The sequence below is a fragment of the Alligator sinensis genome, unplaced genomic scaffold (genome assembly GCF_000455745.1).
Source record: "Alligator sinensis unplaced genomic scaffold, ASM45574v1 scaffold721_1, whole genome shotgun sequence".
NCBI classification, from domain to species: Eukaryota; Metazoa; Chordata; order Crocodylia; family Alligatoridae; genus Alligator; species Alligator sinensis.
In genome coordinates, this window is record NW_005841857.1 from 3326359 (window position 1) to 3341881 (window position 15523).

A 15523-nucleotide genomic window follows, 5' to 3' on the forward strand; every position below is an offset into this window, starting at 1 on the left:
CCTCGAGAGCTGTTCAGAAGTCCTGCAAGCTCTAGGAATCAGTGGAATTGCCCTCTTCCTGCTTCCAGACAGAGAGTCAAGAAATATATCTATGCCAGCAATCCTTTGCTTGCCTCTTTTTCAAATTTGACACAGTCACAGGACAGGCAACGTGGCCGTACAGTTGGTCCATCACCTTTGACCTTGGAGGCTCCTCAAGTGCTGTCTGATGAAGCACATCAGTCCTATCTGCTCTAGCAGTCATGGACTTAAGGATTTACAATTTATACTTAAGCTTAGGGGACGAAATCTTTTTTGGCATGTTAGCCTGCAGGTCCAGGATAGTACAATGTGCTCTCTGTGCCGCCCAGTGTGAAGGGCAAAGTCATGTCAGCTAAAGGCCCTTCTTTCTCTCTTCCCTTCCCATCTCTTTTAGGGTCGGGGGCATTATGGGAGTGTAAGAAAGATCTACAGTTGCATTGACTTGCTCTACAGGACAAGCAGCGGGGAAGTTTCTTTGTGGTCCTCTCTACCCTTCTGTTCTATTCAGCTGCTTTTGCAGGGTTCATCACTTTGGTATCTCAGCACCTTTTCTTCCTAGCATGTTGGCCTGTACATATTACCATGACGGACAGTGTAATTTCAAGAAGCAAAGGAGAACTAGCTATTAAAGCTGCAGTAGGTGATGATATAATTGCTGTAATACTCTGTCATCTCTCTCTAGGAATTATAGTACTAGTGTTTGAAGCAATTGCAGTATCATTACACTGTCTGTGCTGCCACTATAGTTAAAATGAAAGGTAAATACAATTTTCCTATGACTTTGTTTTCAAGAATATGTGCCATGTGAAGTGTCGACTCATTGTGCTGGGGAGAAAAAGGCGGACAATTAACTTAGCAGGAAATATATATTGTGTACGTCAGGCCATCAGTTAGGCACACTTTAGGTTAAAAAAGGCCTTTTTGCAAAGAGTAGGAAAAAAAACCCGAAGCTTTGATTTTTAGGCTAAAATGTCATTTTCTGTGAGTCTAAAGCAAGTGTAGAATAAAAGGACCGCTATATATTGCAAAAGTGGGCAACTGCAGAGGATAATGCAGGCCACAAGTGTATTGCTTTGCTTTATGGCGCTTAATGGTGAAGTAGCAGCATTGAGTATTCTCCTGAACATGTGAGTTTTGTGAAACCTGTCCAACTTTAAAAAAAAAAAAAAAAATGATTCTCACAAACCCTTCCCATCTTAATTAAAATTTCTCAAGGGAAGGTTAATTTAAACGGAAAACATGCAACTGGAACCTTGCTCTCTGCAAAGAATAACCATTCCTGGCTGAAAGTAGCTCTTCCAAAACTAACAAGGAGCAAAAGAAGAAGATACAGCATCTCAGAGCTGTTTTTTTTTTAGTCCTTTGGACCTCAAATAGCTCAGGTTCTAGTCTAAATAAGACATTTTTTATGAGCAATTTAAATCTGGCAAACTGACTCTTTTCATTCCCATCTTAATTAAAATTTCTCAAGGGAAGGTTAATTTAAACGGAAAACATGCAACTGGAACCTTGCTCTCTGCAAAGAATAACCATTCCTGGCTGAAAGTAGCTCTTCCAAAACTAACAAGGAGCAAAAGAAGAAGATACAGCATCTCAGAGCTGTTTTTTTTTTAGTCCTTTGGACCTCAAATAGCTCAGGTTCTAGTCTAAATAAGACATTTTTTATGAGCAATTTAAATCTGGCAAACTGACTCTTTTCATCCCTGTGCAGGATGGTGTGGCCAAAACACAGGATTTGGACAAAATTGATAGCGTGGGATCCTCACATCCTCAAATCAATATGGGAAGGGAAACAAGGCTTATAACCCATGCACTAAACCTCAGTGTAACTTTGGCACTGCAACTGGACACTGCCAGAATTTAGAAATCCTAGGCCTCCTAATTAAAAGAAAATTTTAGTGGAAACAAAGAATCCCTTGTCCTGACCTCCTTGTATTTCTCTCCTGCCCTCTCCACCTGATTCTTGTAAAACTTGACAGCTACACATGTTCAGCATTCATTACGCTCAAGTCCCTGAAGGAGTCATTGGCAGCTCAAGGCTTTTTTGCTCTTCAAAGCATAAAAACAAACAGGAACCAGCTTAATAGAGCCCTGTGGGCAGCTGGCTGGGGTATAGGCAGCTGGGATTTCTCGGTGGAAAGCACAGGGGGGCAGCTGTGGTCATCTCCGTACGTGGTTCAGTGTTAATGTCGGAGATGCAGGACCACATCTGAATGAAAGTTTCCTCCTGCACGTGTTGTTTTTTAAGTTCTTGATGATAAATGACCGCTCCATGACTAGTGTCATGGAGCAGGAGCTACTTCCAATAAGTGGCTTTCAGCATAGTAGAGCCTGTATGGTGAGTTAGAGCCAAGGATGCTCGACTGAAACCTTTTGCAATGGGAGGTTGCTGAGACGCACTGGTAATACTGCCCTGGCAGGCCACACGTTGTGCATTCTTGATCTAGCCTGACCTCCCATGTTCCCCGGCCTCTGGCGTTTCACCAGGTGTTTCTGAAAGCATGCCCATAATTTGCGGCTGACGATTTGCAAGTCTTTAAGGAAGACATTTAATCTTGTTTTAAAGTCTTTGGGGTGGGGGGCAGGAGGAGTGAAGAATTCACTACTATGCTATATAAGGTGGTTAATTGCCCTCACTGTTTGGAAAAAAACCCCAGCACAGAATAATCCCCTCCCTCTTCCACGCCCCCTCCAAAAACACTTTGTTATCTGAATTTGTCTAGCTTCAGCTTCTAGGCACTGGATTGACACCACCTTTACTTGCTAGGCTCAAGATCCCTGTGCTATCAGCCCTCTTTTCCCCGTGTAGGTAATTAGATCTTTATCGAGTTCCTCCTCCATCTTCTCTTTGCTAAGCTAAATATGCCGAGGGCTTTTCGTTTGCTTGTTCATTTAATCTGGCAGGTTCTTCAGGCCATCTGATCAGTCCTCTGAACCCAGCATCACACTATTATGTTTTCAGATCAAAATATGAATAGAACAGATTAGCTTGATGTTTTCTGCAGACTGATGTTTTTCCATTCACAGATCTCCTACAAGATGGATAGCCTGCCAGAATTTCACTTTTTTTTTTTTCTATTTTAAAATGTGTGCAATGAAACTATCTGAATAGGAACGGTCCAAAAGGTGCAGTGAGTCCTCACCTGTTATCACTAAACACTGCTCAACAATTTCCTCGAGAAAGGTGTGTTACTTCGCAGGGCCCTGATTAGCAAGGATCCTGGTTTTCTCTGATTTAAAAAAAAAAAAAATCCCCAGTTTTCAGATTAAATCCCAACTCCAATGCTTTCCATGCTTAAAATGAAACACTATATATACATATATATATATATTAGTGGTGTTTTATTTTAATCATGGAAAAATGTGGATCCGTGGTTATTTTTTTAATCTGAAAATTGGGGATGTTTTTTAAATTGGAGAAAACCAGGATCCCTGCTGATCAGATTCAGACTATTTGGTTAGGCTGTCTCATACCCCTAAACTCTCAAAAAGCAGTGTAACCAATCAAGGCAACCAGGGCACCAGCACAGAGGGTTGGGGAGGGCAAAGCAGCATCTGTGCTATCAGACTGACTGCGGCTGCGCTTCTGGTAGCACAAGCAGTGCTGCCGCCCCAGGCAGAGCTGCCATCCAAGTTGCTCGGGCATCGCGTTATGCCTCTGCTGTCAAACGTACGACACCACCTTGCACCAAGGTTACCAAGATTTGAAAAGGATTTCACATTCATATGGCTAACAAGAATATCCAGAGTGGTGAGGGAATAGGAAGACAAGGCTCGTTGGGTGAATAGGGAATGGAGCTCCCCTGTACCTCCAGATATTCCTGGGAGCCAGTTGATTACCTTCTTCTTTAGAGGACTATTTCTGGAAGAAGTCTGATTGCACAGTCTGATTGATTATGATTAGGATATTTCCTTGGTGTCATAAGGATAATTATCTAAGAAACCAGACATACCATTGCAAAGCGTTTTTTCAGGAGTCTTGAAGTCACCCGTGGACACCGCGGTGAGGGGGGTGTGTGGCTTGAGCTCAGCTGTGGGGCAGCACAGTTTTAACAGTGACTGCAGAGAAGTTTGGCCTTCCAAGACAACCTCCGAGGGATAGGGTTTGACCATCCTGGTGACTGTTGTCCTTTTCTGAGGGGCAGGAACAGCCTGGCAGTCAGGTCATCTGAGAAAGACTTGGAATAAGACTTGCCACTGATGGTTTGCCAGGTTACCTGTAAAAGAGCCACATAATCAGGACTGAAATGACATTCAGCCTCCAAGCCAAGTGATCTGTTTTTTTTTCTTCTTATTTAATAGCTGGTCAGGTATTGAGGATCCATGGCTGATTGCCCTTAAAATATGTGATAAGATCCTGTACTAATTTTGCACTTAGCTCTCTCTGTTTTTTTCATGTGTAAGTTTTCAAGTGTTTTTGGACTTGACCAGTTTCATCCTCACTTTTGATATCTGACATTAGGTTTTTTTTAAAATCTCACTTGTGATCTTTTACTGGTAATTACTAATAGTAATTTTAATGTAATGTGCTTGTAGAAAGGGCTTAGTTCTCCAAGGTGATGAACATTTTTTGAGAGGGACTCAAAACTCCCATAAGCATTGAGTAGATGTGATATCTTGTATTGGACCAACTGAGTAGCTGGAAAAAATTCTTAGCAAGCTTTCGGGTACAATCACCCGTCTTCAGGCATAAGGGAGTCTCACTGTTCTGAGATCTCCAAGAGATGTATTCAGTTCTTCTTTATTCAAACAGAGATTTATTCAGTTCTTCACAGATGTACAGTAGCCTGCACTTCAGAGAATCAGAAAAATGGAGCCTTAAGGGACATTGGGAGATCATCTACTTCTTCCTCTGGCTCAATGTTCATTGGCAACTATTTATTCCTCTGCATTTAAACATTTCCAATGGCAGAAATTCCACAGTCTCTCCAGGTAACCCGTTCTAGTGCTTAAATATTCTCCAGAGTTTGAGAGTTCCTCTTTATAACAACCCTTTTTTATATATGATTTTTTTTCCTCTAATCCCACAACAGTTTTCTTTTATCCATTTTAAATAATCTCAGTTGTTTCAAACTTGCCTCGTGTGTTTCATCGACATCTAATCTTTGTTATTGCTTTTTTCTGGACTTCTTCATTTTGTCCACATCTCTCTCTCTCTCTCTCTGCCTTCCTGTTGAGAATGATATCCTACGGCAGGGAAGAAAAGGAGCTGATCAGCACTGGAAAAGCAAAGACATGGCTGGGAATTTTCTCTTCCCTTTCAGTTCTTTGCCCCTGTAGTCGTCCATAAAGAGTCCCAAACATCCCTCAGTAGAAGAACCACATATTAGCTCTTCATTGTCCTTGCCTTGGGCTCCGTATTGGCTTTGGGTTGAATCAGAACTATAGGGCCTTTGTACACACCACAAAATTGGCCTCTAAATTGGCTTAAATGCTCTTTTGCATTGGTTGAATGGCATTGCTCTTTGCACGTTCAGTGGCATGTTCTACTTTAATGGCATTGTTCTTTGCGTGCTCGGCAGCATATTCCGCTTTAATGATTTTGGTACACAGCAAGATAAACACCTCCAAGGTGTTTTAGTTTGCTACGTAACAAAGTGCAACAGTGCATGGGGTGCTGGAAGCCAGCGTGCTCATGGCTTGGCGGACCCCACGCAGCGCAGGGGCTGTGGGACACGGTGGTAGACCATGCAGGCAGGCTCCACAGAAGAAAAAAAAAAAAAGCATCAAGCCTGATCTTTCTTTCTTTCTTTTTTTCCCCTCTCCCTGGAGCCTGCCTGTCTGCCTGAGCTGTGCAGAGGCCCAGAGCTTCCCTCCATGGCTGCGGTGCCCCCTGGGATCACCTGGGCCAGGTGCCAGTGGGTAGATACCACCTGGGGCACCCACACAGCCACTACTTGGCTTGCTGGCAGCTCACCCTCACCCCCTGCCCCTGGTGCTGAAGAGGCGAGATTGGGCCCCCACCCTTGTGTACACACCATGGGGGTTTAGTTCGGTTTAATTTGAAGCAGTGTTTTTAAAAAAAACACCGTTTCAATTTAGGCAGAACTAAACTGAATTACACCCCTGTGGCATGTACAAGCAGCCCTAGTGCTTATCACTGGATAAGCCAGAAATGATTCTGGATGATTTGGAGATTTGCATAAAGAAAGGAAAGGGAACCAGGGAGACTTTCACATTGGCTAGAAGTATCAAGTAGATACACAGCGAGTCAGCTCTCTTGATCCTGCTTCTGGAACAGAAAGCTGTGGAGGATATGCCCAAATTGACATTAAAGCAAACCTTTTCAAGAGACATTCTATGCCAGTCTTAGAAGGCAAGCAGTTATCTTCATCAGGCCTGGGTAACTTGAACCCAAGAATTAAAAAAAAATGTTTAACAAAATCTGTGCCTCAATTATGTGGTTTTTTGGGTTGTTTTTTTAATTAAAACCTACATGACTAGGAACATTGCAGAAGAAAGGAAGAGTGCTAAGGTTTTGCTAATAGTCGTAAAGTGCAAGGAGAATACTGTAGATAACTATAAGCCAAGTAGCCTGACTGCAGTCCCAGAGAAAATAATGAAAAAGTTGCTATAGTATTCAGTTAAAAAGAAATTCAAGCCTTAATGTGTAATGTTAGTCAGCCTGGTTTTTATGGAAATGGGTTGTATCAAACAAAATGCATTTCATTTTTTTGAGAGGATTTTGAATTGATAAAGGTGACTGCCTAGATGTCGCAGGCTAATGTGAAGCATTTTACTCGAGATTGCATTGCATTTGGATTAACGATAGCACTCTACAATGTGCGTTAAATGCATTAAGAACCGCAGAACTGGCAGATCTCAAAAAGTAGCTGACAATAGGGAATCATGACAGAATGAGAGTGTTTCCAGTATTGATATCCATGCTAGCCCTGATGCCATTTATTTTCATAAGTATTTCTGCAAACAAATTGTAAAATCATCACTTATAAGTGTGGATTAAGGAAGAACTGACAGAATGCTAAAAAAAAAAATGACATGGACAGGGCAGTCGTGCAGAGTATCCTGGACTGCTTGGCAAGCTGGGCTAGTGGAAAGGCACATAGCTTCATGCATGGGTATATAACTCAGACACAAAAGTCCAGCCAGAGTCAGCATCACACACTGGATATGCTAGTTTCTGTTGCCAATGGTATGCAAGGGAATGTATGTGGCTAGGACAGGGGTGGGCAAAATGTGGCCCACAGGCTGGATGTGGCCCAGCAGGCCATTTTATCCAGCCTGCAGGGCCGTAAAAAATTTAGAAAATTAATATTTATCTGCCTCTGGCTGCTTGTCATGTGGCCCTCGATGGCTTGCCAAAACTCAGTAAGCGGCCCTCCACCCAAAATAATTGCCCGCCCCTGGGCTAGGCGTATATCCAATCAGCTTTGACTTCTTAGCCTCAAGGACTAGCTACCTATTTAGATCTTGGTGGATGAGGAGTGTAGGACTGAGAATCTGACTTGATTACAGTGCATATTTGCTTTCATGGATGCAATGAAGTAGTCCTGCCGTGTACCTAACTGCATCCTCAGTGAAGCATGACTAAGGAAGGCCCAGTTGCAAAAGGATAGGCATATGGCCTGGATGGATCCTACATGGAGATGTAAGTGGCTGCTCCAAGGTGAATTGGAAAGTGGGAAGAGGTAGCATGGTTACTCAAGAAAGAGTTTTTGGGGCAATCATAAAAGTGCATATGCCAGTTAAGTCTTTTGAGCTCTTGCCTCTAAACAGGCAGTAATGGAGTGCCAAGGAATGAAGGCATTTTTGTGTGTCCTTGGGCAGGAAAAGTGCATGAGGGAAAGGGTGCACAGCAGTGGCAAGAGCACCCAAATGACCCTGTGAATTTTATGACAAAAAGGTACTGGTCATTCTTAGTCCATTTGGATTAACAATGCTCTTGATTCAGGTACCCCTGTTGTGGCAATGTCATCCTCAACGACATGACACTTAGTGCAGAGATGACTACATTCAGGAGGAGAAAATTCTGGGTAAATCACTTGTTTTTAAGATAGCAGAGAAAGCCAGAACAAGAGCCAGTACTGAAAACTGAACTTAGACCAATTGAAATAAGGCTCCCATTTTCTCTGCCATAATGGTGATTAGCCATTGTAACATATTTCTGAGGCAAATGGTAGATTCTCCACCTTTTGGGGCAGAATGGATCCTTTGGGAAGATCAGCTGTGGCTGAACACAAGTTGCGGAGCTCAGTACTGGGGGAACCACTCTGTGTAGGTTAGGTTGGCCATTAGGATGAACTTCCTCACTATGAGGGTGGTTAAGCATTGGAACAGGTTACTCAGAGGAGTTATGGCTTCTCTGTCTTGGGACATTTTTAAGAACAAGTTAGATAGACACTTGGCTGGGATAGTTTCATTGGGGATGATCCTGCAGAGGGTTGGACCATATAGCCTCCTGAGGTCCCTTCCAGCCCTACTTTTCTATCATTGTTTCACTCATCCAGGAGGACGGACTAGACGAACAATTAAGTAGGATGCGTAGGAGGGCTATCTGACCTAATGGGCTCTTCTTGACCTTCAACTCCATTGAGCTATGAGAGTCCAAGATGAATTGCTGCAGAGCAGGTGCCTTTAAGGAGTCGATTTCCCTTGTAGCTGGGAAACAATGCTTAGCTGAGCTGGAAGAAAAGACAGACTAGCTAAACATTTGACTGAGGTTTAGCAGCTTATTTTCTTTACACATTTTCTCTCCTTCTTTCTTTTTTTTTTTTTCATTTGTGTTATCTTCCCTTTGTGTTCAATAGCCAAGCCTGCAAAATGTTTCTGAGGAGCTGCATCAAGGCTTGAGACTTTGCACGCCGTCTGTTTGAGTGCTAGTTGAGAACACTGCGGCAAGCACACTTCTTCTGTGTCATAACATTGGTCACATTTGCCTGGGATGTTGTATAAAGGCTGAAGCCAAATGAGAATAACAGCTGCTGTCTTGTTTCTTCCTCTAATTTCACCTCTGGATATAGCACTTAAACTTGGCTGCCAGCTGGCACAGATTGATATGCTGCCAGGTTGGCACTATGTTCTTTTGGACACAAGAGGCCTTGCTGTTAACTTACAGACTGATTTTTTTCTAGCCCAACAATCTTGTCAGTGTAATTGTTTGTCATTTCCCTGTGCTTTGCAGCAGCCTAAACTAGAGCACTAACTCCTTCTTTGGCCAGGAATTTTACAGCTGAGGAGAGAGCACCAGGCTATTTTTTTTTTTTTTTTTTTTGTGGGGGGCTCTTATCTGGATGAAGAAGGGAGAGGATTAGCAAAGGGTTTAAGAAGGAACTCAACTCTGTGCAAGTAGAAGGCCATATGAACTCCACTCTTCTACAAGAAAATAGAAAAGTGAAGATCTAAACTGGGAGAAAAAAGAATCATGTTGCTGACACTGGGGTTTCTGCTTCCTGTGGTAAGGGAGTTGACTTATTATGCAGGATATATCGTTTTGCTGCAGATACTAGTGGTGTAACAGGAATCTTTCCAAAGATGTCGGCTGATTTATCTCTGTCTTTCTCTCTGACCAATTAAGACCTCATTATTCTGCCAGGGGATAATTTTAAGTGGTGGAGAAGCACGTGTGACAACAGAAGCTGTGTGATCACTTTTTTTATTGGTGCTACGACCACTGTTTGCGGAGGTGCCCAGTTGAGACCAGGGCTCCATGGCAAGCACTAACTGAACATAGCAAACATATTAAATGAGCACACAGCAAAAGACAAAACCTGCCTCCATTATTTTGTTGAACTAAAATCACAGATGGGAAACCATAGGCAGACAAGGTTCTTTGTGTGAATCTGATATCTTTTATTAGACCAACTTAAATAGTTGGAAAACAATTATTAAGCAAGCTTTGGGGTTTTTGACCCTGAAAGCTTGCTTAATAATTGTTTTCCAGCTATTTAAGTTGGTCTAATAAAAGATATCAGATTCACCCAAAGAACCTTGTCTTGTCTGCCTATGTCCTTAGACCAACACGGCTACAACCTACACCCCTGTAGATGGGAAACATTGAATTAAAAAAAAAAATCATAACAGGGGCTTGTGATATTTCAAAGCAAATTTTTTGTCTGCAAAATGTTTCTTCTAGAAGCCAAAATTGCATAAAGTTGACTTCTGTGATCTCTAGGCCTTTAAGAACCAGGGTACATTTATAGCACCTTTTAATGCCTGGTGTGACTTCAGATGCAGTTTAAAGAAGACTTGTATTCAGAAGCAGATCTATGCACCCCTCAGAATAAAGTGGTACTAAATATGGCTTTTAAGTGAAAACCCACTTGCTACATTAACACTGCTTTTGTTGTTATTTTTGCTTCCATTTCCTTACTGTTCTTGTCCAGTTACATCCATTCTAGGTAATGACAAACTTTAGCTTACCGGTTGCTAAAAAGAAAAGGGGTGGTAAAGATGGTGAGTGTCAAAAAAACCCGATCTCTGATCCGTGTCTGATTTCATCTAACAGCAGGAAAGTCCTAAGCTTTGTAGTCCAGGATCTATTGAGGCTTTAGGTCGTGAGGGAAGGGTAGTGGTATATAAGCCCCTTTTTGACTCTGGATGAGGCTACAGACAGATTAACAGCAGCTGGATTCTGGGCTTTCGCTCAGTTTTCCAGTTTATTGAAGAGCCAACAAAGTAACCAAAGATGTGTGCAGGTAATACGAACCTGTGGACTAGCTAAGATGGAAACCGAAGAAGGCTGCAAGCATGGAAAGGAGTTGTGAGAAAAGAACAAAGCTACTAGAGGTGTCAGCAATTTGTCATTTAATACAATCATAGACAATGAGGGGTGGAAGGGACCTCAGGAGGTCACATCGAGTCCAACCCCCTGCTCAAGGCAGGACCAGCCCCAACTGGATCATCCCAGCCAAAGCTTTGTCTAGCTGGGTCTTAAAAACCTCCATGGATGGATATTGCACCCCCTCTCTGGGTAGCCTAGTCCAGTGTTTTACTACCCTCTTAGTGAGGGAGTTTTTCCTAATATCCAACCTAAACTTCCCTTGCTGCAACTTGAGCCCATTGCTCCTTGTTGTCATCTGCCCCCACTGAGAACAGTCCAGCTCCATCCTCTTTGCAGCCCCCCTGCAGGGAGGTGAAGGCTGCTGTTAACCCCCCACGGGGTCTTCTCTTCACCAGACTAAATCAACCCAGTTCCCTCAGCCTCTCCTCATAAATAATGTGCCCCAGCCCCCTAACCATTTTTTCTTGCCCTCCACTGGACTCTCTTCAATTTGTCCATATCCCTTCTGTTATTGGGGGGCTCAAAACTCAACACAGGACTCCAGATGTGGCCTCACCAATGCTGAACAGAGGGGAAGAATCACTTCCCCTGATCTGCTAGCAACGCTCCTACCAATGCAGCCCAGGATGTTGTTAGCCTTTTTGGTGACAAGGGCACACTGTTGGCTCATAATCACCTTATTGTCCACTGTCACCCCCAGGTCCTTTTCTGCAGAGCTGCTGCTTAGCCAGTCAGCCCCCAGCCTGTAGCAGTACATGGGACTATTTCATCCTGAATATAGGACTTTGTACTTGTCCTTGTTGAATTTTATGAGATTTCTTTTGGTCCTACCCTCCAATTTCTTGAGGTTTCTCTGAATCCTAGCCCTACCCTGAAGCTTATCCCCCAGCTTGGTGTCATATGCAAACTTAACGAGGGGGCACTCCATCCCATCTTCCAGATCGTTAATGAAGATATAGAATAAAATCAGCCCTAGGATTGACCCATTTGATACTGGGTGCCAACTGGATACAGCTCCACTGATTATTACCCTTCAAGCCTTGATGATCCGGGCAGTTTTCTATCCACCTTGCAGTCAATTTATCCAACCTGTACTTCCTTAGCATGTTTGCAAGAATGTTGTGGGAGACGTATCAAAGCCTTGCTAAAGTCAAGGTATATGTTTCATCCTTTGGTCCTCAAGGACTGGGTTCTGTGGTTCAATACTGGAACCATTTTGATAGTATACTGAGACCCTTGCAACCAGCTAGTGAAAGAATGGTTGTGGCCTTGGCAGCAGGAGAAGTAGGCCTTTGCGACCAGGGGAGAACATGTCATTTCAACCCCAGTGACAAGTCTGTGGCTCAGGTAGAACAAGGACATTGTGGTATCCCACCTGAAGCAGTGAAAGGTTGGGATGGTAGTTATTTCTTTTTGGGCTCTTACTCATAATGGGGGTACTTTTGTGACCATTGAGGTAGCACGAAGAAAGAAGTCTCTAGTCTAACAGAAGGCGAATTAGCTGCATAGGTCAAGGTTGGACAGTTCCCAAGTCCATGTCAAAGGATGATTGTTTTGAGTTTTACCTGCAGGGGCAGCATATATGTTTTTATACCAACGCAAAAGAAAGTTGGGAAGAGAGTTCCATTTTCCTACTTGTTTGTTAAAATGCAGCAGGGCTACAGACCCAAATGACTGGGACTAGGATATGACCAAAGTGCTTTAAAAGCTGTAAAGGCCTCAACAAGTATCTTGCCTGCAAGATTTCGGTTCAGATTCTCCTAGTTTGGGCAATTTTATTTTGCACCACTGAAGCAAAACTGTCTTCAAATGTCCATAGATGATTTTTGTTTTGTACAGGGCAGCTTGGGATAATGACCTCTATACTGCCCCCTCCCTGCTCCCATTGCCAAAAGAAAAGGTGTGGTCCAGGCTATGGGGTGTCCAGATGTCATCAGTACTTGACTATTTATACTTGGGCCTTTGTCATGGAAGGAAAACCAACTTTCAGGCTTTCCTGACTTATGCCACACACAGTGAGCTGGGAGGGAGGATCTCTTTAGAAGTTTGAGAAGTGTGCAAAGGTGACACAAATCTCCTTTTGCACAGCTATGGGTGTGCCTCAGCTCCAGCTGGCTCATAAATCTCAGCCAATCCATCAAATCAAAGGCAAATGGTGTCCTTTTTCCTTGCTAGCCTTAACTAGCTTTACCACCTGTCCTGCACATGCAGCCCTTGGAAGACATTGCTTTTACACTGACGGTCAGAAATGCACAACTGAGAGAGAGGGGCTGCTGTTGGTCTCATAAGGGAAATGCCTGTCACAAGAGCAGAGGAGAGCTGTGCCATCCGGAAGCTGCATTGCAGCTTGTGAGAACACTGTCTAGAGCGCATCGGCCTAGCCGTAGCGATAGAGGAGGAAGATGGGAGTCTCAATAATTGACCAGTTTATACTAAGCCTGTCCTGTTTGGCCAGGCAACTCTGTGCCCACACACGCATAAAACCTGAAGTTCATCAGATCAATTGTTTGCTACAAGCGGTCCAACCAGCTCTGCTTGCAGCCTCCTCAGTTAATTAAAGGCCATGGGATCTTGCAAACAGCTCTACACACAGTATTAAAGACCGGCATGTTTCCATGGGGATGACCTCTCTTCTCTCACCGCCTTTTCTGTTTACTCTTTATTCTCTCCAATCAATTATGGCACTCGCCCCTTCAAAGGTTGTTGTGCAAAATAAGTGCCTTGTGTTTTATAGCCGAGTGCATTTTATGCGGGAATATTAACCTTGCCTTCGCTGCAGTTAGAGTGAATCCAGGAATTTTGCACCAGAGGAAAATATCATTGTTTTTAACCTGTAATAATTATCCAGTAGATTGTCTTATACAGCAAGGGCCCCATGGGTAGTGCCAGCTGGAGGGCATCATGTTTGGTTGGGCATGTTACTCTAACTAGTAGTAGTTGGGACTCTGCTTTTCCATTTAAAGGCAGTTCTGTGCATGGTTGCGTGGGGTTTTTTTGTCTCTCTCTACTTGGGTTGTGAGTCAGGAGGGGTTTTATACTTTACCCTGCTCTCCCTACTATCCCTGCCTTCATTTTTTTCTGTCTCGTGGCAAGAGGAAAATCAAGTCTGATTGCTCCAGACCTCCATTCCCCGCTATTTAGAAATGGGGCTCAAAATGAACGTTATGGGCCAGAACATCAGTTAGTGAAACTTGGTGGGTTTCCCTCAAAAACTGAGGACGAGGACGTGGCACTATCCTTGGGATAAGCCCTAGAAGTTGAGATACACACTCAATCCCACCACAGCAGCACTGAGATATGAGAGAGGTGGTTAGCTGTGTTTAGTCTGAAGTCAGTCAGCAGGCAGCTTCATAGAGTTAAATAAGTTATATGTATTACAGCAGAAGGTTTCATGAGTCCAAGTTTACCTGAACTGAGACGGGAGCGTGGCCAGCTTGGCCCTGCACAAGGACATACAAGTTACAAGGCACAAACTGTTTGCAATCAGAAGAGACCAGGTTGAGAGAAGGCAAGTTATCTCACTGATGTTGCATGATGGTATGGGATGATGATGTGACTTGTCTAAGGTCAGACAAAAAGGCTGTGGCAGTTGTTAATTGAGCTCCCAGATCTGGATTCATTAACCTCAACCCCAGCTTGGTTTTTGGATTTTAGCACCCCCGGTCCTTCCTTTTGCTTTCTCCATTAGAGAAAAGGCAAAAATGGGACACAGTATCCAGTTACAGACTCTTGCAGGAATCATGTTACTTTATTTTAGTTCATGTGTATACAGATTTTCAGCGTGGGACTCTTGACTGGCCATCCCACAGTAATAGATGTATATGGTGCTGCAGGCTGCCTTTTGCCAAAAGAAAGTTGGACATGTTGGGAACGTGGGGCATTACAATATTTTGCCTAGTCAGGGCAGACAAAGGGGATTATCTGCAAAATCCATCCAGCTTTTACTCCTAATTCAAAGTGTCAAAGAAAAGGAGCTCTGGGAAGTTTACCCTTTAGATTAATATGTGTAGTGCAATGCAGTCAGTCAACCCCTAGATACTTCTGTACTGAAAGTGGATGTTACATTTAAGTCTAGGATCATGAAATATTCATTGCTACTCACTTTTTAGTGAGAGGATGTTTTTTAATTTCCTGCTTCAGCTTGGGTTGGAGGAGTCACCAGAGCAGCCTCCTTTGCAGTTGCATAGCAGTGTCCTCTTACCTAGACTATTTCATCCATCCCTTTCAATGTTACGTGTGTTAATCTTGTTTCAGGCTGATCTGAATGGAGAAGAGGCACACTGGATGCCAAAAAAAAAGAAAAAAGAAAAAAAAAAAAAAACCTATCCCAGGGGACTTGTACAAAGCAGTGTGATTGCCTGTAGTAAATATACTGTCCTGTCTCTCATTTTGCTACCTGTGTGGTACTGCCGTTGTAAAGTAACCTTTGCAGTGCAATGATTATGCTGTCACTTTTGGTGGCATCTATTGTATGCTCATGATTACTAAGAGCATGAAAAATAATATGAGGTTTTGTATTCAGCAGCTGTTCCAGAGTATAAGTATTGTCTATTCTGTTTCATGATAGTTCTGCTTTCTTTTGGCATACAGCTGAATCATGCAGTCTCTGGCACTGAAATCGCTCCTGATGATCATATTGTTTATTTGCAGCACTCCTGCATTGACCCCAGGCTCAACAGCGGAGCTGGATCTCTCAAAAATATAGTGATTGAAATGATGCGTGCTAATGTGTCCAGGAGCAGGGCCTAAGCATGAGGTGTA

At 43.3% G+C, this 15523-nt stretch overlaps 1 protein-coding gene across 1 annotated transcript in view; it reads left to right on the forward strand.

The window, feature by feature from the left end:
* Nucleotides 1–15523, forward strand: part of COL22A1 (collagen type XXII alpha 1 chain) — a 295276-nt gene that overhangs the window by 55663 nt on the left and 224090 nt on the right. The gene's annotated exons all lie outside the window — the stretch shown is intronic.